The sequence below is a fragment of the Papio anubis genome, chromosome 14, assembly GCF_008728515.1.
Source record: "Papio anubis isolate 15944 chromosome 14, Panubis1.0, whole genome shotgun sequence".
NCBI lineage: Eukaryota > Metazoa > Chordata > Mammalia > Primates > Cercopithecidae > Papio > Papio anubis.
In genome coordinates this window covers 65253495-65279393 of record NC_044989.1, presented here as the reverse complement: position 1 = coordinate 65279393, position 25899 = coordinate 65253495, and the positions used below count along the sequence as shown (strand labels likewise).

Here is a 25899-nt window from a genome sequence, read left to right as displayed (position 1 = left end):
TCTGGCCTGGGTGACAGAGCAGGATCCCATCACAAAAAAAAAATTATTTTTTTTCAGAACAATGGCCCCAACATCTCTGTACCCCTAGGCCTGCCCCGGTGGGGTTGGGAGGGCTGTGCAGAATGTTGCATCTGAAGGCAATGTGGGAGGTGTTGAGTAACAGATAATGCAGGTTTCTTCCCAGTTAATTTCCTCCCAGGGTACCAAACCAAAGGGATTACTATAATCATCTGAGGAACTTCCTAAGTATACTGATTCCTGGTCCCACCTCAGATCTACCAGGAGGGCGGCCTGGTTTTTAAAGCTCCCAGTAATTCTGGTACCACCAGGCTTGGGAGCTACGGGCCTTCTCTAACCCTGTCTACAAACTCAACAAAGGCCCTCCATCCTTAGACCCTTGAAATCACCTGGAGCACATATGTAAAATTTTGAATTCCAGCCTGTATGGTGGTGCATACCTGTAGTCCCAGCTACTTGAGAGGCTGAGATAGGAGGATCACTTGAGCACAAGAGTTCCAGTAGAGCCTACACAGCAAGACCCCCCATTTCTAAAAAATAAAGTAAAATGTGAATTTCTCAGGCCCAATCCTTAGAGGCCTAGTATCTAGATTGGGTAGATGTGGGATAGCCTCAGGAACAAGTTTTTAACCAATAGCCCAGTTAATTCTACTGTAAGGGGACGAGGACCACAGTTTGCCTCCAGGGTTACTGCAGTCTGTGTGTCACACTCCATGTGTCACAGTCTGGGTGCCACAGTCCTTGCATTGCCCATGAGTGACACTCAGCTGGGCGCGGAGGCTCACACCTGTAATCCTAGCACTTTGGGAGGTCGAGGCGGGAGGATTTCTTGAGCTCACGAGTTCAAGAGCAGCCTGAGCAACACGGCAAGATGCCCATCTCTATAAAAATTTAAAAATTCACCCGGTGTGGTGGTGCACGTCTATAGTCCCAGCTACTTGGGAGACTGAGGCAGGAGAATCGCTTGACACTGGGAGGCGGAGGCTGCAGTGAGCCGTCATTGCACCACTGCACTCCAGCCTGGGTGACAGAGAGAGACCTTGTATCGAAAAAAATTTACCAAAGAGTTATACTCGACGTGTCGCGGTGTGTGTGTCACAGTCCCTGTGTCGTGTGTCACAGTCTCTTATGTCATGGTGCATGTGTCACAGTCTGTGGTGTGTCACAATCCCTGTGTCATGGTGTGTGTGTCACAATCCGTGGTGTGTCACAATCCCTGTGTTGCGGTGTGTGTGTCACAGTCCATGGTGTGTCACAATCCCTGTGTCATGGTGTGTGTGTCACAGTCCATGGTGCGCCTCAGTCCCTGTGTTGCGGCGCGTGTGTCATAGTCCGTGGTGTGTCACGTCCCTGTGTCACAGTGTGTGTGTTGCTATGTGCGTGTCACAGTCCGGTGTGTTACTCTATGTGTTGCAGTCCGTGTGTTACAAAGTGACTTTGGGGCCCAACTCAGAATCAGCATAATCTTAGCCTTCCCTCCTTTATCCCCTGAACAACCAGACGCCCTCCTGGGAGCCAAAATTTAAATCCAGGAGTTCCAAGTCCCCTCTGATGAAGGTGACAGCCTTTCTCCCCAATTCCAGGACTGTGTACTCCAAGAAGATCCCTTTATTCTCAGATCCCACCTGGGCCCCAGCCTGAGCGCTAGTCATGCCACTGGGGCCTGCATTCACCCACTTGCCTTCTCCCCACTTTTCTACCATCCTTCTGATTAGGGCTTGGGGGTATGTGCTTGTGGACAGATACACATCCATCGTTCAAAAGAGCTCAGCCAAATGTGCACCAGGAAAAAAAAAAAAATGGACTTAGGAGCTCACTCAGCTTTCCTTACACAGAGCCCTGCCCCACCTTCTCCCCCGATTTCATAGAGGATATTTTAGTCTCATCTTCCCACAAGGAGCCGCTCTTTGCCCTCCACCTCCACCGTCCACCTCCAGCCATTGGTTTGGATGGCCACCAGCCTGAGCGGCTCACAGAGTTTCCTAGCAGGACTCATGGAGCCCTGGCTCCCTGAGAAACAGCCCCTGAGATCCGCGTGCAGCCTGCAGCCCTCACTGTCTGCTGCTGCCTCTGCTTTCACCATCACGTGTGCCCTGCAGGACCCACATAGGAAGGGGGTGAATGGCAACTCATTTCATGAGTTGTGTAAAGCATCAAATCATTATGTGTGTTTCTTTTTCACTCATGTCTATGCGCACACATACACCCTTGCACACACTCACTCAGGATGAAGTTGGGTTTGTCTGTTTCTTTAACTCCCTGCTCAGCTCCATCATCTTCTGTGGTCTGAACTGCATGGGGACCATCAGCGGAATCTGGGGTTCTCTGCTGTCACTTTTGGAAGACTGGATTCTGGGAGAGACCTGGTGAAAATGATGAAAGCACACCCATCAGGGCTATCTCCCAGCTCTGCACACCAAGGGTGCTCCCATGCTAATTACAGCCGAATCTCTGAGGGTGGCCCTGGCTCCCCAGGGCTGCAGTGGCAGCAAGGCTGAAGAGAACAGCCCCACTCTCAGTCCTTAGGTGCAGCTTCCCTTCCTCTTTCCCCCATTTCTGTGGGTTGTCTTGGTTTGGAGACCATCCAGAAGAAGCTGGTCTAACCCAAGGAAAAGGGAAACTATCAGAATGAAGTCCTCATTCGTTTATTCAGTCTCTCTTTAATCAACATTTATTGGGTATCTACCATGTCAAGCCCTGGGCTAACTATTAGAGGTACTAGGTTGAAAATAAAACAAAAGTACAGGCCCCAGAAGTGTAGTGGGGTTAACAGTTATCAAACTAGCAACTGCAGAGAGAGCTTAGCTTGTTCCCTAGGATGTTGGCCCATCTTGGTGGACCAGGGGTGAAGGGCTGTATGAGTGACGGAGGACACTGTGGGGAGTAAGGATTCATCCACAGCAGTTTCCCCTGTAGGAGGGGGGCAGCCTCAGATACTACATGAATCCTTTCAGCGCCTGCAGCTTTCAGGCCCAGGCTCTTTAATTCTTCACATTACACTTCATCAGCTCTGTGCCAGGCACTGCTGTCACACCCATTTTACAGACAACGAAACTGAAATTGAGAATTAATTTGATTGTCTAAATCCCTCAGGAAGAAGAGCCAGAAGCAATCCTGGGGCCTGTGTGACTTCAGAGCTGTTTTTGTGACAGCTGACCTGTCCCAGCTCTAGACAAGCGAGCTTTCTTTTTTTGAGGCAGAGTCTTGCTCTGTCGCCCAGGCGGGAGTGCAGTGGCGCAATCACTGCTCACTGCAGCTTCAACCTCCCAGGCACAAGTGATCCTCCCGCCTCAGCCTCCCCAGTAGCTAGGACTATAGGGGCACACCACAATGCCCAGCTAATTTCTTTTTTGCATTTTTTGTAGAGACCAGGTTTCACCATGTTGCCCAGGCTGGTGTCAAACTCCTGGGCTCAAGTGATAGGCAAGCTTTGGTGAAGGAACTGGTAAAAGCTGACAGGACCATTTCACTGGCACCTCAAAGGGGCCCTGCCCCTGCCCAGAGAGCTGGCAGTGTGAGGCTGCTGGTGTCAGCAGTGGTGAGTGGGGCTTTGGGGCTGCTGTGGAGGATGGTGCCGGGGCTGCAGCACTCCTGGTGGGCAGCCAGCCATCACCTCCTGAGCACTATAGCTGACATTTATTGGCTGCTTACTATGTGCCAGGCACTGCCTAAGCATGATATCATTTATCTAATATTTACAGGTACTCCCAGGTTTACAGAGTAGGCAACTGAGGCACAGAAAGGTAAGATAATTGTTATGGGGTCACAGGCTGGTAAATGTGAAGCCATATGTGAACCCAGGCACTTTGACTACTGAGTTTGTGCACTTAAGCACTGCGCTAGACTGCCTGTATTTGGTGTGTCTGAAGAATGTCATATTTTTAAGTGTATTTTGCTTCATCGATAACGTGCCCCAAGAAAGAAGACAGTAAGTGTGGTAGGCTGCACACCTGGCTGCAGTACTTTGCAGCTCTTTCCATTACAAGTGAGGTCCATCTGCCCACCCTTTGTGTTTGACCCACCTTGTCACTTACTTTGATGAAGAGAATGCGGTAGAAGGGAAGGTGCGTCCATTCCAAGCCTGGGGCTCAAGAAGTCTTGTATCTTTTGCCCTTCCCATCCTTAGAAGCCTACAGCCATTGGAAGAAGCCTGGGGTAGGCTAGCCTGCTAGATGAGAGACGCGTGGCCAGGTCACCCTTTCACCCCAGCTGACAGCCTGCCAACCACCAGATGTGTGAGGGAGGCCATCTTAAACCATTCGGTGACCTGCCAACTCACCACAAACACAGTGAGCCCAGCAGAGCCAAGCCAGAAGAACCGCCCAGCCGACCCACAGAGTCATGAGCAAATAAATGTTTATTGTTTTAAGCTACTGAGTGCAAGCCACTGGGTGGCTCGTTTTGTAGCAACAGATAACTGATACAGCAGGAGACACTTGAAAGAGGAGGAAGCTCTGAAGTTGGAGGCATTCCCACTGGACAGTATGGCTAAGTAGAAACCCTATGAGCAGGAAAAAGATGGATTCAGAGGACAAAGGGGAGAATCAGCAGAGACCCTGCCTGGGTCCTTTGGAAACCCAGCACCCCTACTTCTGGCTTCTGCCAGATGGAGGAGTGGCAAGAGGAGAGAAATTTTAGATAGATGATGGGAAGCTGAAAGCAGGGGTTCTCTGCTGACTTTGGGAAGAGAGTCCTCCCACCCCACCCCCAGCAAAAGACCACCACCTCTTGACAGATTCAGTGGTGGTGCGTGTTGTGCAGAAAGGACTTGAGAGACTCCCTTGAACTTCCCCAGGATCCCGTGTGCTATGGAAGGGATCCAGATACTCCCAATGGGCCACTGCGGTGATTGGGACTAGAGATAAGATGCTGTGAACCTCAACTCAAGCAGGATTGTGAGAATGGGAAGTAGAAGGATTGGAGAAAGGTTTAGGATGCAAAGTGTAAGAAAACTTGGAGCAAACTGAACTAGAGGGTCTGGCCACTGCGGGCGGGGCATCCTGAAGAAACACTGTTTGTCAGAGTACGAAAGGATGCCTAGACAACTAACAACAGGAAAAAAAAAAAAAAAAAAGATTAAACGCCGCTTATTAAACGCCGTTACCATATAGTATGTATACATAATGGTGTAATTATGTCTCTTTGGTGACATTGGTGATTTCTTGATGTAGCCTGCCATCTGCCCTTATTTTAAGGGTTCCCCTTCCTTGACGCATTTGCATTTTAAAAGGAATCAAAGCCTGCAGGTAAAGGGATGATGCTGGATTGGTAGAATTTCAGGCATTCATTGAAAATGGAACAAGGGTTTTCTTTTATGTTGGCTCCATCCCTAGGTTCTTGACTTCGACGTCAGCCACGAAACCACAGAAAGCATCCCCGAGGACCTTGGCGTTGAACTCCTTTCATTCCCTTCCTCCCAAGGTGCCCCACTGTTGCTCTGACTTGGGGCAGCAGGGCTCTCTCTCGCCCTCCCGGCTCCTCCCGGCTCAGGAGCGTGGGAGGTGAGGGGAGGTGACCGGACGCGGCCGGGGGCGGCTCGGTTGGGGCCCCGTGCGGCCGCCAGGGGGCGCTGCGCTGCCGCCGAGGCCGCGGCCGCCTGGGCGTGTGGCCTGGCGTGGGCACTTGTGTTGTTTAGATGCCAGCGTTCGCCACTCACTCCTTTCTTAAACATGTTTCTAATTTATCCAGTATCTCTTCTACGGAAAAAAAAAAAAAAAACTTCAGGGAAAAAAAGATGCATGCTTAACGTCAGTGCCAGGGTGGGCAAAAAGGGGTTTTGACACCAGATGCAGTTTTGTTCCTGAACCCTCTGGGCCTGGGGCGAGTCGCCAGCAGGGCCCCTCTGCAGCCGCTCCTCCCGCTGGGGACAGAGGCGCCTGGAAACGCGCACGCCCGAACCCGGCCGCCCCGAGAGCCGCGCGCTGAGCCAGCAAGCCCGCAGGCGCTCCTCCTGAAAACGGGTTCGGTTTCTGGCCGGGCAGGTTCAGAGCCCGTGCCTGAGGAGGGGAAGGACGACGCGGCACAGAACCAGGCGCGCCAGGACTGGGCTTCTGGCCTTGCCCAGGCGCTGCTGGCACCTCCGGGGAGCAGAGGGGCGGAGGAGGCACGGTCTGCGAGCCGGGGGCAGCCGCCGGACACAGGGCGGGGTGGGGGAGGTGCAGGAGGAGAGGAGAGCCAGAGTCTGGTCAGATGGGGGTCGGGGCAGGGGGGCGGGGGGGACGTGGGAACCAACAAGCCTGACGCCTGCAAATAGAAGTCATCAGGAAAGAGACCTCAAGGCCCATTGGACTGCTGGGAGGTCCCTGGGGTGGGGTCCTGGGGGGAGGAGTGTCTGACTGGCGGCTAGGTTCTGTTTTTCAGACCAGATTAAAAAAAAAAATCCCCTGTCGCCTGGGGAGATGTCTCAGTCACTTTTCTCCGACAGGAAGCTGCTTCATGCTGGAGCCTCCTGGGATTGGCAGAGTTAAAAATCCTTTAACCCAGGATGCCTTGGGCCTTTTGTTCAGCCCTGACAATAGAATTGGGTGGAGGGGGCTGGGAAGGCAAGTAGCTGGGTTAGAGATGCATCCGTGGGGTGGGGGTATGGGGAAGCTTGTGTTCGGTCACTGGGTACATGAAAGCAATTGTGTGTGTGTGTGTGTGTGTGTCGGGGGAGGGCATAAGGGAGCCCAGGGACACTGGGGCACCAGCTCATTAACACGTGTGTATGAATGTCGGCTGTGCGCTTGGCAAATCCTTAATTACACAGGGAGACCTTCCTAAACCGGGAGCTCAGTATTGGTCCCTAAAAGGTTGGGTAATGGCTTTTTCTTGCATCTGGAATCCAAGGGGGCCAATCTCTCTGGTTCCCCTGGGTTCCCAGATTCTTCTGGATGTCTTTGTCTTCTAAAATTCTGGGATCCCACGGGAAGGCACATAGTTAAGGACACTCAGAAATGCATACCTTTTAACCCTACTAATCATCCTAAAACGTGTGCTTTCAACAGATCACGTCCTTGATCTGTAACCCTTAGGGGCACCCAGGATCTCCAATGACTGGGAGTGATGGCATTTAAGTCTTTCCACCATGCAGAATTTTCTTCCCTCCCTCCCCATGAATTCTCCTGTAGCCAGCCTGGCCCCTCATCACCCCTTGGATATACTGTATCTTGAATTCTCCAGCCTTTCTGCAGTTGCCTTCCTGGGACATTCATTCCCATGTTCACAATCTAGCCAGTTGTATCCTTTCTCTCTTCAGTTCTAGCATCAGTCAGTCAATCAACAAGCATTTATTGAAAGTCCACTATATGCAAGACATGTTCTAGGCCCTGGTAATACATCAGAGACTAAGACAAATACCTGCTCTTAAGGATTTTATATTTTAATGGGAGGAACAGGGTAAACTCATGGCTCATGCCTGTAATCCCAGGACTTTGGGAGGCAAGAGGATCACTTGAGGCCAGGAGTTCAAAACCAGCCTGGGCAGCAAGTGTCTTCTTTTGCCTCTACAAAAGAAAATTAAAAATAACAAAAAGGAAGTTAACTAGAGTATTGTGGTAGAGGGTATGTGTGTGTGTGTGCATGTGGGTGAGTCCGTGTGTGTGGTGGGTTGATGGGTGCTGTTTTATTTAGCCAGGGAAGGTTTCTCTGAGGAGGTGGCATTCGAGACCTTGTGGGTGGGAAGGAGGCAGTCATGTGGCGATCTGGGGAAGAGTGCTGCAAGCAGAAGGGAAAGTAAAAACAAAAGCCCTCAGGCAGAAATGTGTTCCTTATGCTTAAGAAACACCATGAAGGCCAATGTGGTTGGAGCAATGTGAGCAAGGAGAATAGAGGGCCTTGGGGACATAGGTAGCTAAGTCCTCATGGATCAAGGTAAGAAGTGTGGCTTTTATTTTATTGCATTGGGGAGGCTTTGGAGGGTTAGAAGGTGGGGAGTGAAGACAACAGTTAACATACTGTTGCAAAAGTCCTGGCAGGAGGAGATTTTAAAAACCAGAGTTGTGGCTATGAAGATGATGAGATGTGATACTGGTTTCTGGGCCAGTTTTGGAGGTGGGAGTAGATAAGCCTTACTGATGATCTGGTGCAGGACTAACTGGGTAGATCGGTGCCTATTTTGCGGGTAGGAGGTGGATCCGTAATTGTGTTTGGGCCATGCCAAGACCTATCAGACATCAGGTAAACATGTGCAGACAGCTTTGAGTCTCGAGTTCAGATTTAAATTTGAGAACCAGCCTGTAGGTAGTCTTCAAAGCAGTAGGCCAGAATAATTCCACTTAGGGAGAGAGTCAAGAAAGAAGGTAGCAGATGGCTGAGACTGATGTCACTCCAACCTTTAGAGATCTGGTAGGGGAAAACCCAGGAGAGCAGACTGAGGAAGATAGCCCATGAAATTGGAGGAAAACCAGAAGATGGTGATTTCAAGGAACTCAGTAAAGGAAGTGTTTTGAGAAAGAGGATGTATCAGTCAGCTATTGCTAGGTAACAAACAACCACAAAAATCTCAATGGCATAACAGTAAATATTTATTTGACTCACATAGCTGTGGGTCAGTTGGAGGCTGGCTAGATGTGACTGATGTTGGCTGGGCAGCTCTGAGCTGCAATTGGGCTGAGCCTGCTCTGCATACATGTCCCTCACTCTCCTTGGACCTGCAGGCCAGCTAGGGCACATTTTTCTCCCAAGGTGACAATAGGCACAAAAAAGCAGGTGGAAACAAAAAATGCCTCTAAAGGCCTAGGTTTGGAACTGGCACCATGTCACTTCCTTCTATATTCCATTGGCCAAAAGGGGTCATGCAGCCACGCCAAAAGTCAAAGGGCAAGAAAGTACAGTATAGTCTACCTCTAGCAGGAGGGACTGCAAAATCGGATTGAAGGGGACAGGGATAGAGTGAGGCAGGATAAGAAATAGGACCCATAATTCAGTCTTCCACAGAAAGAGTGGTCAAACACATTCAATGCCACTGACAGGCCAGATGAATAGAGGACAGTGAACTGGCCATCAGTGTGACCTTAAGATGTCAGTCATTGGCATCATTGATAAGAGCTATTAAAACGGACAGCTAGGGCTAAAAGCCCAGTTGGAGTGGGTGGAAGTGAGAATGAGAAGTGTGGAGGTGGAGATGTCAGTGTGTAGACAGCTCTTTCAGGAACAGTCACTCTAAAGAGGGGCAGAAAAATGGTACAATAGCAAGAAGGGGATATGAGGCTAAGGCTTTAGAGCTTTTTAAGTCCTGTTTAACTTCCGTGGAAAGGCTCTGCTAGGAAGGAAGAAACTGATGAACATAACAGAAAGGGGATAATTGTGCTGGCAAAAGGGGATGGGGCCCAGGGCACAGATGGAGGGCTCGGCCATGGATGGTGGGCAGAGAGAGTGCAGAGCTATAGGCATTCTGGAGGCTTTGGAGGGAGGGAGGAAGATCCGGCAACAGATCGTACCTACTTTCTCTATGAAGGATCATCTGAGGTTGCAGTGAGAATGAAAGAGGAAGGGGAGCTGAGAATATGCAGAGAGAGGAGAAAGTGTGAAATTATTGCACTGCGGGGAGGGAAAAGGAATTTTCTAAGTAACTGTAGTAGGATTGTCCAACAGTTCAAATGCCTGTTTGAAATTTATGGCCAGAAATTTGAAGTGAGTCCATCCAGAGTAGCTGGCCGATTTTCTTTAGTGGTGTTCAATTGCTCGGGTGCAGGTGTGAAGTAAACAGTTTGATTTAACCACAGCTGGGTTTTCGCCCAGTGAATACAATGGAGAGAGACCACAGCAAGGAAGGTAAGAGTGTTTGCCAGGGAGATTTTGTGTGCTGGAGCATGGAGTTTCAGTTCTCAGCTGGCTAAGAAGGAAGGCCTGAGGGGAGAGACGTCATGAGAAAACAGGAGAGTCATGGACTAGAGTCTGAGATGGGAAAATTGCTGAGTCCAAGAACTAAAATAAGTGACCTGGAGGACTGACAGGTGAAGGAATCTCTGGATCTGAGAGTTTAGAGATGGTGTAGACATTCATGGTTCCAAGATCTAAGATATGACCAGGAGGCTGAGGCAGGGCAGGAGGAATATTCTGCTAGGGCTAAGGATATTAACAGTCTTAGAGACCAGAGTATTGGGTGGGTCATCAGCATAGATGCTGAAGTCACCAAAAGTGATGATAGGAGAAAGAGCCTGATACTAAAATAATCAAGGGTCGGGGGAAGTGACTAGGAGGGTGACAGATGACTTTAACTAGGAGGGGTGATTGGTGGCTTTTTTAGTTAAATATTTTTAATTTTTAATACTTTTTAGAGCAGTTTCGGATTCACAGAAAAGTTGAGTGGAAAATCCAGAGTTCTATATATCCCCCGTCCTGGGAGCAGCATCCCCCACTATCAACATTCCCCACCAGCATTTGTTACAATTGATGAACCTAAGTGTTATCACTGTTATCACGCAGAGTCCATAGTTTACATTGATGTGAATGCTTTATTCTTACTTTACATTACTTTTGCTGTTGTACATTCTGTAGGTTTGGACAAATGTATTATGACATTTATCCACCATTATAGTATCACATCTAGTAGTTTCACTGCACTGAGGCCGGGCTTTTGAAAGAGGAAGGAAAAACTGTTTAGAAACTTCAGTGATGAATGCGGAGGACATCTTCAGGCCTTGAACTACACGGCTGGAGGGAGAAAAGAGCCTCTACTGGAAAGGGCTATAGGACAGCAGCGTCCTGGGGGCAGGTGGGCTTCTGGAAGAAGACAGTGAGGGTCCTAGTTTTGGAGGAGCTTGAGAGTAGAGGCCTGGGGTAAGATTGGGGAGCGCAGGCAGGGTGTAGGCAGGGTTGGCTGCCGGGTGCTCAGCAGTGTGAGGTGGGGCATGGGTGCTGTGGTGAGTGGGGGTGGCTGGGGCAGGTGGCAGGCTCTGGAGGGAGGTGGCAGGTCGGATACCCTCACATGGCCCTGTTGTGGAAGCTTTCCAGATGACTTTGGGGAAAAACAGACTTCCCTTTCCAGGAACCCCTCTAAATTCGGTTGATCGTGGTTCTCGGGCCTTATTCTCTCCTTCCTGGTGTCTCCAGCGTTCTTTTCCTGTGTGGATTTCTTATTTCCTCAATTAGACGAACGTTTGGGCAGGAACCCCAGCTCTACCATTTTGCACCCGCTCAAATGCAACACAGCACTTGACACATCATGTTTGTTGATTGCGTTGGATACAACTGCGGTCTGGTTTCCCTTCTCGGCCAGGAATCCAAGAATGCACCCTCACCCTGTGGCCGCCTCCCTGGGCCAGCTGCCGCGCTAGTCCCGGGTAACCCGACGCCGGGCCGCTCCCGCTCCCGCCCCGGGGCTGTGGCCGCCAATGGACGCAGCCCCAGCCTCCGCCTGGGCAATGGGCCCCTCTCTTGGCGCAGCCCCCGCCGGGCTGGAGCGGGGACGCCCGAGGCTAAGGGCCTGCAGGAGCGTGAGCACAACCGGGCTCCCGTTCCAGCCCCTGCTCACCGCCTTCTGCAGGTCCGGGCCCCGGCCCTGCCGAGACACCTCTGCCCACTGCCTCGAGCCCAGGAGGCCAGGCTGCCGCCCCAGGGCGCCCGGGTAGACGGCGGCCTCCAAAGGGCCGTGCCGGGTCTCCTCCCAGCTCGGGAGCCAAGACACTTGGCTCTGGCCCCTCTCCACTGTTTGACCTGCCCAGAGACCTTGGGCGGTCCGAGAGCCTCTGAGCCTCAGTCTTCTCATCTGTAGCTGGGGCTGGGCCCTGCGCACCTCTGAGTGGAGTGATGCAACAAGGGTGAAGGGTGTGAAAGTCTCCCTGTGTTGCCCAGGGGTCAAGGTCAAACCCAAGACACAGTGGCCGCCCGCAGCTGCCCCGCCCGCAGCAGCTGCAGAACCGCATGTCCTCCTGCCACCATCCAGGGAACTCCCTAGATCCAGAGGAGGAGCCTAACAAGGGCACTTGGCTTTCCTCCACGTCCCCGGCACGAGGCGTTTCCTGCAGCTCCTCACTTTCAATGTAGAAATCAGCTCCGGGTTTCAGCAACCCTGAGAGAGGAGTCTGCAAATAGATGCTGGGCCAGCAGGAAGGTGCACAGGCGGGACACCTCTCAGCTGCCTGTTTCATCTCCCGTACACGATACTCGCTAGCGTGTAAGAAGTGTGCCAGAGGAAGCACGCACTGACAATGCCTATTTTCTCCCCAAATGGTTACAAATGCACATTCTTGAGTGACCTTCTACAGGCTACAAATACTGATGTATTCATCTGTACCTTGGGTCATGGTACCCAAAAGAAAAGCAAAGGAGAGCTCAGAAAATACATTCTAGTCTCAAAGAGGAAGGAAGAAAAGAGAGGATGTCTTTGTCAGTCTGCATTATGTTAACATTCACAGCCTTCCCTCACCCCCCATGATGGCAGGGCACGAGTCACCTATGATGATGAGGACATATGAAGTTCCCTGAGTTCTTACCTTCTGTGTCCATGTCCTGAACAGAATCCCAAGTTGGCTCCCGGAACCCACAGCCTTGGCTCACACCAACAATGTCATAGAGGTAAACTGATCTCGCTTCCCTGAGCTCAGACTTCAACGCCTGGCAGCCCTCTCACGTCCTCACCCTGGATGAATCCAACAGCAGGAAGTGACTGGGGAGTCCCTGAGCAGACAGAGGGAGAGGCACCCACTGGCCCAAGCCTGATGTTCTTATGAATTCTTTTGGTTCCAGACCTTTTTGGCATTGCCAAGCCCTATAGGAAAGATCAGAGCAGCTGGAAATTTCTAGCAGGAAAGTGCCAGGTTCTGAGCAGGTCCCAGTCTGACTTAGAAACAGTTAGGGGCTGGGGCTGTTGGCGGTTGGCATTCTTGTCTTTGCTTGGTCTCACAGACAGACAGGAATTGCTTGCTCTTGGAAGGGAGTGCCACGCCTGACGCTGGGCTAGAGCCGAAGTAAACCCAGGACACGGGGCTGGGGACGAAAATTAGAAGCCTCACTTCCACCCCAGCACCAAGGCAGCAACACAAAGGGCCTCCTCTGCTGGCCAAGCAGGAGGGGACGGGCTGCCCAGGGAGGGCTGAGACTGTCACCCAGTGTAGGGCCAGGCAGCTGCAAATGAAACACAGGCCCAGAAGGCTCAGACAAGCATTCAGTCTTTCCCAGAGCCAAGAAATCCTGGCTAGAAACTTGACTACAGAGCGAGGAAAGGCACCGGGAAATACTTGAAACCAGGCGAGACCCCTGGTAATGCTGGACTTCTGACAAGCAAGGAGTTGAGCCAAGTGCTTTTTCCCGCCTGGCCCAAACACAAAAGCTGAGCTGGCCAGAGAGGTCCCAGGGGAGGTGGGAGAGCAGCTTGGGAGGGACCCAGCAGGAAGAGGAAAGCAGGCAGCAGAGTGATTTTTACCCTGCTCAGACCCCAGAGTTCTTACACCACCAGTCTGCAGAGCAGGAGCCCTCACTGTTTTCACACCCACAGCAAAGGCCCCTCCAGCCTCTGGAGGCTCACACAAGGGGGCTATGGAAACGCCAGTGTGGCAGCGTGGGATCACCAACACCTCAGTGGCCAGCCTGCATGGTGCCTGAGCCAGCTTCCCGGTGAGGAAGGGGAGTTTGCAAGGAAACTGTTTGCAGAAAAGCTGTTCCTACTGTGGAGGGACTGACCTTGGCCCCTGGAGCAAACTCAGTCCTTAACCACATGCTCAGGCTACTTTATTTTAAATGAATTTGCACAGTAGCATGTTATGAGTGAAATTCATAAACCTAAAAAGGAATAGTCTTTTATTCATGCTGTTAATGTGTGGAGGGGGGTTACTTTTTTAAAGTTTTGATATTAAAAGATAAATCATCCTGTGTTGAGGATTGGATTTTGCAACTGAATTCTCTTTATCCTTTGCTAGATCTTGAGAAAAAAAGAATAAAAAGAAATATGCTGAAGTACGATGACTTAAAAAAAACCTCTCAATATAAAAGTAGAACATGCTCTATAAAAAGAAATTCAGACAAAAACATATAAAGAAGGGAACAAAAATCACCTGTCACCACACCACCAGTGATAGCCCTGAGAGCATGTTTGTGTATTTTCCCCATACTATTTTTTGTGCATACAGATATATGTTTTTATGGGAGATAAAATCGTTAACATGGTCATGCTCTCAGCATTCTTCCTGCCCCTGCCTACTGAAGAAAATCCTGAATTTGCCTATTTGGTTTCCTGCACTTCTCTCTTCTAAGGAGAGGAACAATTATTACTTGCTGAGAGGAGCTAAGCTGATCTGCACCATGAAGGAATGGAATGGGCTAAGGAAGATGTCCAGACAGGGAAAAGCCTTATGGAAGGGAATTCAACAGAGTTTTCAGAGATTAGCACATTTAAAGCTCTCTAGATAATCAGGTGTGGAGGAAGGGGCTTCTGAGATGAGCTAATATGGCTATGACCCAGAGTCCTTTTAATGTTCTTCCAAATATGTGATCAAATAATGCAATTTATTTTGTATTAATTTTGAGCACTAAACTGTGCATTAAGTCTATAGAGAGATTGAACCCTATGATCTCCCCTCTGATTTACAAGAATTATGTTTTTAAAAAATGGGCTCATACTATATTTATGTTTTCTTTAAAAACTTTTTTAATTTTAATTTTAAATTAATTTATTTATTTTTGACACAGAGTCTCGCTCTGTCGCCCAGGCTGGAGTGCAGTGGCTCAATCTCAGCTCACTGCAATTCCCGCCTCCTGGGTTCAAGTGATTCTCCTGCCTCAGCCTCCCAAGTAGCTGGGACTACAGGCCCATGCCACCACGCCCAGCTAATTTTTCTATTTTTAGTAGAGACAGGGTTACACCACGTTGGTCAAGCTGGTCTCGAACTCCTGACCTCAAGTAATCCACCTACTTCGGCCTCCCAAAGTGCTGGGATTACAGGCGTGAGCCACCCCTTAGCCTTTTAAAAAAATTTTTAATTCACCACTATACTAATGAGGATATATTTGGTACTTACATGATCTTTTTAAAAAAAAACAAAAAACAAATCTCATGGTCAATAAATGCAGAAATGAATTATCCTTTGAAACAGCTGCATGGCTGACCTTCATTTGTCTTCATCATAATTTAACCCCCCAAAATTAATTAAATTAATTAAATTAACCGATTTTTGTCATTGCTGTTGTTTGTTTGTTTTTAGATAGAGTCTCACTCTGTTTCCTAGGCTAGAGTGCCGCGCTGTAGCCTCAAACTCCTGGACTCAAACAGTCCTCCCACCTCAGCCTCCTAAATAGCTGTGACTACAGGTGCACACCACTACATCTGGCTTTTTTTTTTTTTTTTTTTAAGATGGAGTCTCACTCTGTCACCCAGGCTGGAGTGCAGTGGCATGATCTCAGCTCACTGCACCCTCCATCTTTCAGGTTCAAGAAATTCTCCTGCCTCAGCCTCCAGAGTAGCTGGGATTACAGATGTGTGCCACTATGTCCAGCTAATTTTTGTATTTTTAGTAGAGAGGGTGTTTCACCATGTTGGCCAGGCTGGTCTCGAACTCCTGACCTCAGGTGATCTATCTGCCTCAGCCTCCCAAAGTGCTGGGATTATAGGCCTGAGCCACCATGGCCGGCCACATCTGGCTGTTTTTTAATTTTTGTAGAGATAGTATCTCACTATGTTGTCCAGCCTGGCCCCAAACTCCTAGCTCAAACAATCCTCCCACTTCAGCCTCCCAAAGTTTTAGGATTATAGGTGTGAGCCACTGCACCTTGCAACCCCTCCCCTGTTGATGCCCACTTATGTTGTTTCCAAGTTGATAAACGGTTACCTAAGGTCATCCTTACGTGCATACGTCTTTGAATCTTGCTGAACTTTTCTTTAGAACATATTCCTAAAAGCATCCATGCAGAGTTAAAGGATAAGAACAATCAGAATTCAGTTCAGTGCCAAGTTGCTCTCTGGAAAACAAAATTAACACGATGGCCTCCAGGGTTGGGTTTCTCCTCCTGAGTGTAGTTGTGCTGCCCAGGAAGGTCTGAGTGGGCAGAGTTGCTTAGGGAAGGAGTGGAGCCTTCGCACATGGTAGGGAAAGAAGGGAGGCTCTTCCTGGATGGAGGGCAGGAAAGGCCAGCAAAGGCCCTATGGAGGATTCATTTTGCTACCCAGCATTCTTTCCTCTGCCTGGCAATCACCTTTCCTCATTCCATAGAGACCATTCTGTCCATAAGGTTTGGGTGGCGTTGACCTCACACTTTGCCTCTCACCTCCAGCGTGGGCTAACCGTGAGGGTGACCACGTAGTTTGAGCCAGATGAGTCAGAAGACTCCATACCCTGGAGTCCCTGGTGATTGGACCAACGATGTGTCTATATCCGCAGGTCCACGTGACCCATTCCAGGAAGCAGCTTCCTCTCTTCTTTACTCAGCCTCATGTGACACCAGAATTGGCAGTGTCCCTCTCCTCCCACACACAAGGGCTGCTGAGATGGAGACGAAACCTTGACAACATTGCTGAACCTCAGGATACAGCCGTGTCTGAAGACAGCAGGATTCATACTGGACTTTGCAGTTACATGAGAGCCCATATACTTCTTCCCCCCTGCCAAATTTTCATTCGATTTTATTTCTTATGTATTGAAAAAGAAAAAAGAGCCAGTCACTGGGGTACATGTCAGCAGTTTCTGTGACTGGGGGTGGGAAGTGGAGTTTTGGGGAGAGGGTGGCTGAGGTGGGAGGATTGCTTGAGCCCAGCCTGGGCAACATAGTGAGACCTCGTCTCAAAAAAAAAAAAGCATTGGATTTTTTTCTTTTTTCTTTTTCTTTTCTTTTCTTTCTTTCTTTTTTTTTTTTTTTTTTTTTTTTGAGATGGAGTATCACTCTGTCACCAAGGCTGGAGTGCAGTGGCGTGATCTCGGCTCACTGCAACCTCCACCTCCTGGGTTCAAGTAATTCTCCTGCCTCAGCCTCCCAAATATCTGGGATTACAGGCACCTGCCACCACGCTCAGCTAATTTTTTTATTTTAGTAGAGATGGGGTTTCACCTTGTTGGTCAAGCTAGTCTGGAACTCCTGACCTCAAGTGATCCGCCCTCCTGGGCCTCCCAAAGTGCTGGGATCACAGGCGTGAGCCACCGTACCCGGTTGGATTTTTTTCTTTTTATTCACATAACACAAAATTAATCACTAACCATTAACCATTTTAAAGTGTGCAGTTCAGTGGCACTTACATTCACAAGTCTGTGCAACCAGCACCTCTATCCAGTTGAAGATCTTTTCATCATCCCAAAAGGAAACACCATACTCATTAAGCAATCACTTCCTCTTTCCCTCTCCCATCAACTCCTGGCAACCACTAGTCTGCTTTCTGTGTCTATGGCTGTACTTCTGGAAGATGGCTTTACCAAGTCTGAAAGTTTCATATAAATGGAGTCATACAATATGTGACCTTTTGTGTCTGGATTCTTTCACTTAGCATAATGTTTTCAGGCTTCGTTAACATTGTAGAATGTTTAAGTACATCATTATTTCTTGGGGCTGAATACTATTCCACTGCATAGATACACCACTTTTTGTTTACCTATTCATTAGTTGATGAGCATTTGGGTTGTTTCTACCTTTGGCTATTATGAATAATGCCACTATCAACATTCATGTACAAGAATTTGAATACCTGTTTTCAATTTTTTGGGGTATAGACCTAGATGTGGAATTCCTGGATCATTTGGTAACTCTGTGTCCATACCTCCCTTTTCTAGTGTAAGCCAGAGTGCAGCATGGTTCTGTCCTGGGCATACAAAGGAGTCCTGACTTCCTCAGGCCTTGAAAGAGGAACCAGCCAGGCATGGTGACTCTCCTCTGTAATCTTAACACTTTGGGAGGCTGAGGCAGGAGGATTGCCCAAGCCTAGGAATTCAAGACCAGCCAGGGCAACATAGCGAACCCTGTCTCTACCAAAAATAAAAAATAGGCAGGCATGGTGGTGTGTACTTGTAGTCCCAGCTACTCAGGTGGCTGAGGCAAGAGGATTGCTTGAGCCTGGGAGGTTGAGGCTGCAGTGAGCCATAATTGCACCATCGCACTCCAGCCCAGGTGACAGAGCAACACTCTGCCTCAAAACAAAACAAAGAGGAAGCAGCATGGCCAAAGTGGGGAGCAGTGAAGAAAGTGCTCTGCCCAGAGAGAGTGTGAAGGCTCAAGATACGGGAAGCAGAGCAGGGAGGAAGCACTTTCTCTAGTGGGAGTGAGTGGTATATGAGAAGGCAGTGTTTTCTGAACAAGTAGCAGGGCCGTATTGTCCAGAAGACCCAGGGAGAAGAGAGCAGTTATTTGGCAACCCAGTCTGTGGAAGGAAATGTCCCTCTCCTTCCTCTTTTTCTTCCTCCCCCCTTCTTGCCTGTGCAGAGATGACCTGCTGGGGAGTAGCCGGGTGGAAAAGAGCACGTTGGTGTTTTTAAGTCAAAGGTTTTGTTCATTCTGTGCCTCTCACAGCCTTGCCAGGGATTTCTCCATTCTGGTGAGCTGCAGGTCAGAACTCAGGGCTGCATTTGAGGATGGTCTGCTGTCTTCAGCTATGTCTGCTCTGCCTGGTGGAGGCTCCCCCTTTTCTAAGCTGGGTCAGGGCCTTCCAGGTGCAGTGAAGGCCCTGACCCAGCTTAGAAAAGAAATGGTTGGGGTTTCTGCTCCTGTTTCCTCAGCCCCACCGCCCATCACTCTTTGCACCCCTGATGTTAGTAGTTCATTTTGGGGAGATCAAACCAGGACAATTGAAATCCATGTTTTTGCTCCCTCTAACTGAGCACAGTTCTCTTCAAGGTCAGGGTTACATCCTCTCTGTGGAACGCACTATAGTGGAGACTGGTTCTATTCAATTCTCTTCATATTGAGTGCCTTTTGTGTGTGTCACGCTGGGCCAGGTCCTGAGCAATGGGGGAAGAGGAGATGGGCAAGGACATAGGGTTGTAGGCACTAGAAAGAAGCTAAGGAAGGAGATGTCCTGTGCTATGCTGTAAACAGTGCGGATTGTGTGTGTTGGCAGTGGGGGGCGGGGGTGGGGTGGGGAGGGGAGGGGCAGGGGAGTGGGGAAGGGAGGGGTGGGGTAGTGGGATTTTTTAAAAAAATTATACTTTAAGTTCTAGGGTACATGTGCACAATGTGCAGGTTTGTTACATATGTATGCATGTGCCAAGTTGGTGTGCTTCACCCATTAACTCGTCGTCTACTTTAGGTATATCTCCTAATGCTATCCTTCCCCCTTCCCCCTCCCCACAATAGGCCCCGATGTGTGATGTTCTCCTTCCTGTGTCCAAGTGTTCTCATTGTTCAATTCCCACCTATGAGTGAGAACATGTGGTGTCTGGTTTTCTGTTCTTGAGATAGTTTGCAGAGAATGATGGTTTCTAGCTGCATCCATGTCCCTACAAAGGACATGAACTCATCCTTTTTTATGGCTGCATAGTATTCCATGGTGTATATGTGCCACATTTTCTTAATCCAGTCTGTCAATAATGGACATTTGGGTTGGTTCCAAGTCTTTGCTATTGTGAATAGTGCCGCAATAAACAAACATGTGCATGTGTCTTTATAGCAGCATGATTTATAATCCTTTGGGTATATACCCAGTAATGGGATGGCTGGATCAAATGGTATTTCTAGTTCTAGATCCTTGAGGAATCACCACATTGTCTTCCACAATGGTTGAACTAGTTTACAGTCCCACCAACAGTGTAAAAGTGTTCCTATTTCTCCACATCCTCTCCACCACCTGTTGTTTCCTGATTTTTTAATGATTGCCATTCTAACTGGCAATCATTAAATTTTTTAGAGAGTTTCACTATGTTGCCCAGGACTCAAACTCATGGGCTCCAGTGGTCCTCCCACTTCAGCTTCCCAAGTAGCTGGGATTACAGGTGTGCACCACCACACCTGGCTGTAAACACACACCTAGTGTTAATAGTTAGGACCACCTTGCTCCTGGGTTGCGTATAACATGATGGACTAAGGATCATCGGGCCACGTTATAAAGCTTCCTTCAAAATGAGAAGTTTCACACCAAGTGGAGTGTGCTTCAGAAGCCAGCAGTCTCAGGAGGAGATGCCTGGGCTGGCAAACTTTGCTCACAGATGACCTCAAGTGCTCAGGTAACACACATCAAAATGAGAGTTATGGGGCTATAGCTCTAACACAGTTCTCATAGCTGGGAATTGACTGAGCACTGTCTTCTTTTTTTCTTTTTGAGACGGAGTCTTGCTGTGTTGCCCAGGCTGGAGTGCAGTGGTGCTATCTTGGCTCACTGCACTCTTTACCTCCCAGGTTCAAGCAATTCTCCTTTTCTGTCTCCTGGGTCGCTGGAATTACAGGCACCTGCCACTACGCTATTTTTTGTATTTTTAGTAGAGACTGGGTTTCACGATGTTGGCCAGGCTGGTCTCAAATTTCTGACCTCAGGTGATCCACCCACCTCAGCCTCCCAAAGTGCTGGGATTATAGGTGTGAGCCACTGTGCCCAGCCAACTGAGCACCTACATTAGGAAAAGCTGGTCTCAGCCACAGGTTCAATTGGGTCTGGCCCATGTTGCCAGAGGGTGGAAGCTTTAGCCCTTCCCATGAAAATGAGGCAAAAACCTCTGCAGTATTTCCCAGCAAAACAAGTTGTCTTCCCTGTGGGTGTGGGACACATGCGGCTGTGTTTCATCAGCTAATGTGAGCTTGTGACCAAGAAGTCCCCACCCCTCTCTCCACTGAGTACCTGAGATTCTGGGAAATGAGCTCTATTTTAAGCCTCTGGGTTTTCCTTGTCATTAGGAGCACAGAGCTCCTTGGAAATAGGTAGCCACAGGGGAGCTAAAAAAGGGGAAGATGAAGTGAGACCCACGCAGCCCCAAGTCTTCAACTTGAAGACGCTGGAATCCTTCATCAGAAATCCTCTCATCAGTCGCCCTTGGAGACATTAACTGTCTTTGGGTAGGGGCTGCTCTCAGTGATGGAATAGTTAACCGAGCTGAGCTCCTTCCCTGTAAGAAGTTTGATACAAAACACGTCAAGAGTGTTTTAACACTTCTCTATTTCTTCAGCCAGCTGCAGTGGCTCAAACCTGTAATCCCAGCACATAGGGAGGCCACGGCAGGCAGATCACTTGAGGTCAGGAGTTCGAGACCAGCCTGGCCAATATGGTGAAACCCTGTGCCTACTAAAAATACAACAATTAGCCAGGCGTGGTGGCGGGTGTCTGTAATCCCAGCTACTCGGGAGGCTGAGGCAGGAGAATCACTTGAACCCAGGAGGCAGAGGTTGCAGTGAGCGGAGATCGCACCATTGCACTCCAGCCTGGGTGACCAGAGCAAAACTCTGTCTCAAAAAACAAAAACAAAACAAAACAAAAACTATATTTTTTGTTGTTTGCTCCTTTCTTTTTTGATTTTGCTGTGTCGAAACAGATATTCAGCACCATCTACCTCTCAACAGCGATAAAGGGAAATAGTTGAGAAATGACCACTTTCCAATTTTCCTACATCCCTTGGGAAAAGAAAGGCCATGACACTTGGGTTCAGATTTTTTAAGGCCTGAGTGTTGACTAGCCTTCCTTCCTCTAGCCAAAGCCCACAGGTAGTAAACAAATTCAGTCAATTGGTTTCTTACAAGCCTTCCTTAAGCATTTCATGAAGGATGCTGTTTGGATTAACGGCTAATATTGACTTCCAGTTCCCAAAGGAAATTGAACATTTCCATGCACTTCCCAAAGGGTAAATAAAGAAACCCATGTTGAAAAGTTAAATCTGGATTTCTGAGAAATAACCATAGTTTGTGTGGGAGGGTGTCCTTGACCTCCACTCTAGTGCTCCTTGAGGGGACAATGTCAGTGCCGTAGCTGAAGGGTAAATGGTGTGTGAATGAGGTGCGCTCAGCAGCAACTTCAGACAAGGCTGGCAGTGAGAGACAAGCAAAAATGAAATCAAAGTAAAATACTGCCAATGCTTCTATTGCCATTTGTATCATATTACCCTTAATGATTTGTAATTTACATTTATAGTTATTATCTTTTGGCAGGCACCTTGACTTTAAGTGTGTGTTACACCAAGGGTTATGGCAAACTGTGTCTGCAGCCCACAGTAAAATCCAGAGTGAGGCTATCCACACTGGAGTGCAGCTCTCCAGGTAGATAGTGCCACCAGCCTAAAGTCACACCTTCTTCCCTGGCGTGAGGTTGCCCTAGGTTGGCACTTATCATGCTCACTGCTTTGGTGACTGTCATCCTGCCCAGGGCTTTAAGCAACCACCTTCCACAGACTCCCCCATTTCATACTACAGAGAAAGCATCTAGTGTCTTGCCTTCCCTCCCTCAGTGCCCTAGGACTGCCTGGTGAGTGGCACGAAAGGATCCTCCCTTAGTTCCTGATATCTAGGAACCTACATATGCTTAAAAACAGCAAGATACCTCCCCAGATTGAATCTCTGCAGGCTGAAAAGTTGGATGGATTCCAACTAGAGCACCACCTCCCTAATCCTACACACTTTTAAGGGACTAGAGACTGAGGAATGTTCAGGGATTATCACAGAACATTCTGGTCCTTTTGTTGGAGACTGAAAGCTCTTTAGAGCAATTGAGTACACAGAAATTCAGCCGGAATGGAAGCACAAGCAGAAGCAGACCAAGCTCCTTCTCCCCTGAACACACACTCTGCACACCAACAGGTACGAATATAGCTAAAAGAAATGACTATTACATAAGTTCCTAGCCAGTGTCCAGCACAGAGTAAGTCTATCAGTTAGCTCTTCCTGTTTAACAAATCTTCCCTAAACTTAGTGGCTCAAAACAACCATCCTTTAGCTTGTGATTCTGCAGTGTGGCGTATTTCTGCCATCTTGCCCATGCTCAGAGGCCAGCTGCCTGGTTGGCTGGGGCCTGGCTGGACTAGGATAGCCTCAGCTGGGGCAGCTTCTCTGTGTTTCTCATTCTCCAGCAGGCTAGCTCGGGCTTGTTCACACAAGTTTCCAGAAAGAGAAATAGACAAGAGCATCAGAAGTGTACAAACAAGGTCCACTGCATTCTAGTGGCCAGAGCGAGCCCCTAGAGCAGCCCCAGTCGAAGTAACGGAGAGGTAGTCTGCTCCTCTCGATGGAGGAGGGACATAGAGTCATTTAGCTCAGGAGTAAACATATAGACACAGTGAGGATTGTGTGCATTTTTATAATCTACCACTGTAGCTACCAATAAGTTCTGTGTTTATAGTTTTTCAGCCATTTCCAAAAGGAATTATATTGATGTGTTAGTTGACAAGCCTAGAATGAAAAGATAGATGGGAAAAGACCATCAGACAGGTAAAGAAGATTGTCAAAGACCAACACCTTTGTTAATGTGCTTGATCCCCCAACAGCCAGTCCCTCAAAGGGTCTCTCCCCTGACCCAGCCCTCCTCCTCCCTCCCCTTAAGGTGAGATCCTTGCTGGGCCTCAGCCCAGGGCTTACGTCCTGCCCTCAGGACATGAGCATCTGGTTGAGACTGTCTCCATCTTCTGACCTGGCAACTTTGGTCCCTTGTGAGCTACTCAACTTCTTGATAGAGTCATTTCGGAGTCTCTGGGAAGAATTGAAGCTCTGCTCCGAGAGTTGGCGGGGGGGGGCTCCCCTGGTCTGGAATGTTCCTTTCCCTCTTATTTGGAAGTTAGAAAGTGGCTAATAACATGGCCGGCACCTGTGGGATCATCCTCTTCCTCAAGGTGGCTGGATATGTGGAGACAAGCACGAAGAAGCCCAGGCTCTGTCACGACATCGCTGACTGGCTTCTGTCACATTTTCAGGTGAGGCAAATCTGTGTAGTGATTTCCCATCAGGAATAGGAATGGCATCCCCTCCTCCCTCTGATTGCACTACAAATGCCATCACACACGCAAAGCACTCACGAGAACTCCATTGCTCTATTTCTTCAGCAGAGCAGACACCCTTGGCTTCTCGTCTTTACTCACACAACCCCCTTTTCCACTCGCATCTTCTAGCTAGAGGTGAGCATGTGACACCACACGGACTGTGAGAAATAGGCAAGTTCAGCCTAGTGACACTTCTGGAAAAGCTTGTTTTCCTGATTTTTAAAAAAGGAGTGGGGGGACTGGCATGCCTTTTGTTCTTCCTCCCTCCTCCTGCCTGGAACATGGAAGTGAGACCAGGAAGTACAGCAGCTGTCTTGTGACCATGAGGACTAAAGTCCTGCATGGAGGATGGTAGAGTAAAATGAAAGAAGCAGCCTGGATGCCTGATGAGCAGCTGCGCCAGCCCCAGGGTCATGCAAATCAGTGTCAATCATTGTGGTTCTGGTTTTCTCCTATTTGTAGCCAAATAAATTCCTTACTGATACAGACAGCGTCTTTGTTGGTTCCAAAGAAAAGTGGATTCACAGAAATATAACTGAAAGAACCATGAATTTCTAAAGAAGTCCTAGAAATAGATCAGTTAGAGAAGTTGTCCATTTCAGGCAGGAGTTTCTACTGTAAGTTGCTTGGATGGAAAATAAATCAGTGTTAAGGAGGTGGGAAGGCCATCACTTGAATCATATTACTATGTCTTATTAAATCTCAGATGCCATCAGTTGTAAGGTAGAGCATTATTTTACATATCACTATGAAAGAAGAAAATGCTCTCAAGACATATCACTGATTGTCAGATGCATGCACCTTGATTTCAGAGATTTTAAAATGTGAAAAAAGGAGGGACATCTTAGGATCAGTGAAATATGGCACATATTTATTTGCTTCCCGCCTGCTGTCCCCATTAGACCAGAGACACTGTCTGCCATGCTCTCTGCCAAGTCCTCTGTACCTAGAATTGGGCCTGGCATAGAGCGGGCTCCATAAATATGGGTTAATTAATAAGTTAACTAATAAGTTCTAGTCCTTGCTTTTCCAATAACTTCCCGTGATACCCTGGCTGGAGAAAGTATTTCCCTTTCTCTGTACCTCATTTCTCCATAATCTAGTTCAACTGACCCTCCCCAGCACAGAAGAAACAAAAAGCCCCAAATACATGCAAAGCGGACCTACACTCTGCATCACCATGGCGACGCCTCCCAGGGTCCCAGAGGGCAGGGAGGCCTCATCTTCCACCATCCCTAGAAATCTCTCTTTCCCCAGAGCCCAACTCCTTCTAAAGCTCTGTGGTTAACCCTTTCCAGTCAAGCCTTTTCCAACACTCTGTTTGTGCTCCCTAAAATGGACTGCTAAATGTGCTCCCTACAAATGGACTAGGGCCAAGGAATTATGCAAGATCCTTCAAACAAAGAGATGGTATTTTGTAACTTCCCTGAGTTTCTCCAGGAAGATGAAATGCACAACATATTTTAAAATACTATCAACTTACATCTGTCAAAGAGGTAGTCTTGTCTGACCAAAGCCCTTGAGCTGGTGAGGGGCGGGGTTCCAGGTGCCCCTTCTGCTGCCTAGCACTGTATTCAGAAGTAATAAAGATGATGGCTTTCATGTAATGAGTGATGAACCCTTTGCATATATTCCTTCATTGAGTCTTCAACAGAAACTTATGGGGTAGGAAGTACCTTTATCCCCATTTTACAAGTGAGGAAACTGAAGCACATAGCTGTTAAGTAGGTAGCAGAGCCTGGCCTCGAACTCAGGAGGGGTAGCACCAGAGTTTATGCTCTTAACCACTATGCTCTATTGCCTTATAACTGCCTTACACTGGGCACCTAGTTCATGCCAGGTTCTGTGCTTGGCATTGAGGCACAGACAAAAATAAAGCCTAGTTTCTACCCTGGAAGAGTTCATGCTCTAATGGAAAAGACAGACCTACTGGCAGAGATGGTCATGAAGTGTCACAGGAACACAAAAGAAATTTTAAAAAGTCCCATGCCTGTAGACAATCAAGGAGGTGTTCACAGAGGAGGTGCCTTTGAGTGGGCCATTGAAGGGAAAGTAGGAGTTTGCTAGGTAGACAATGGAGGGCAGGGCATCCCAGACAGCAGAAGCT

General features: G+C 48.5%; 1 long non-coding RNA gene across 1 annotated transcript; it reads left to right on the top strand.

The window, feature by feature from the left end:
* The first annotated feature begins 6636 nt into the window (after positions 1–6636).
* Positions 6637–16721, top strand: LOC108581658. Its single transcript, XR_001894210.3, has 3 exons — positions 6637–7869; positions 12383–12516; positions 16311–16721. It is a non-coding gene; the product is annotated as an uncharacterized LOC108581658 (long non-coding RNA).
* The last annotated feature ends 9178 nt before the right edge of the window (positions 16722–25899 follow it).